Below are 1,215 nucleotides of genomic sequence, written 5' to 3'. Positions count from 1 at the left end.
AAATGTATCTCTCAGATCTGAAAATGTCTTTATTTTTTAGAAAATGGATTCCAGGAAGGTTAAGAAGCAATACCAGAGGGTATAGATACAGATTGAATGCAGTCATTCAAAGCATTCAGGTAAGAATATGGCAATATAAATATCTGAAAAGCAACTGTTAGATGTTCAAAACAAAATGTATAAGTCATTCCTAACTAATTTCAGCTTTATAGCATTTTCCAAACAGGGCAAGGGTTGGGGACAGTTAACATTTGAAAGTCCTGAAAGCTTTTTCCTTGGCTAATTACATTATACAGTTTGCCTTTGATCAAATTCCTTCTTTTTTAAACATGGATAAAAGTATTACATAGGTCCACTGTTAAAACAGAGAACATATTGCAAATTAATTCTGGTATCATATATTCTAAAACAACTTAGAAAACAAAGATGTTGAAGTGGCTTTGGAGAAAGTTTAATAATCATCTTCTCTGCTGACAACTTCTTTACTTGTTGAATGCAATCGTATGGCGTGTTCAAACTGCGCTGTATATGATTCGTTAATGTCACATAATGGCAGGTAGGCATCTATAATGCCCAAGGCATACAGATTCTTCTGAGCCATCAAGCATTTGCTTTCTCCCAAGCAATCCAGCCATCTGCAGCAGAAGGCAAGGGTGCCAAAGTTTTCGTTGATGATATTTAATGTTTTGTTCTTGAAAGCTTCATTGGCCATTTCCAGCATCAAAATTTTTCATGTAATGTGAACATTCCATGCCATCATGAACACCAAGTCCTGTACTACCAAAGCTTTCGATTGCACACACTTCTTCCTCCATTCTTGTTTCTGCCCCTTTCACAGCAAGCACTGTTTTCTCAGCATGGTCTCTGTATCGCCCAATTGAATGTCCATTTAGATTATGGATTGGTTTTATCTGATATGTTTTCCTATCTATTTCAACTTCCTAGGATTCCATAACTTCTGGGATGGCCTTGCCAATATCACATAGATGCACACCAATTCCAGCATACTTTATTCCAATATTAGTAGCATCTTTTACAGCTTGTAATAAAATGTATTCTATTTGGGATTAAAAGTGACAGTAAAGGCATAGTCCGTGATCCTACCACTTGCATGTGTCCCAAAGTCTATCTTACAAATGTCATCATACTGTAACACTGTTGTGTCACCAGCATTGGAAATATAACGGGCAGCACAATTAATGAGAGAACACCCGG

The 1,215-nt window shown here is 36.6% G+C and overlaps 1 pseudogene across 1 annotated transcript; it reads right to left on the bottom strand.

The window, feature by feature from the left end:
- Positions 1-9: 9 nt before the first annotated feature.
- LOC105815561 lies at positions 10-1,207 on the bottom strand (annotated as a pseudogene). Its single transcript, XR_001137746.1, has one exon. The product of XR_001137746.1 is annotated as a methionine aminopeptidase 2 pseudogene (transcript).
- Between the last annotated feature and the right edge of the window lie 8 nt (positions 1,208-1,215).

Source organism: Propithecus coquereli, unplaced genomic scaffold (genome assembly GCF_000956105.1).
Source record: "Propithecus coquereli isolate 6110/MARCELLA unplaced genomic scaffold, Pcoq_1.0 Scaffold34, whole genome shotgun sequence".
NCBI classification, from domain to species: Eukaryota; Metazoa; Chordata; class Mammalia; order Primates; family Indriidae; genus Propithecus; species Propithecus coquereli.
The sequence above is the reverse complement of the archived record's forward strand: the minus strand, read 5'-3'. Positions and strand labels throughout refer to the sequence as shown.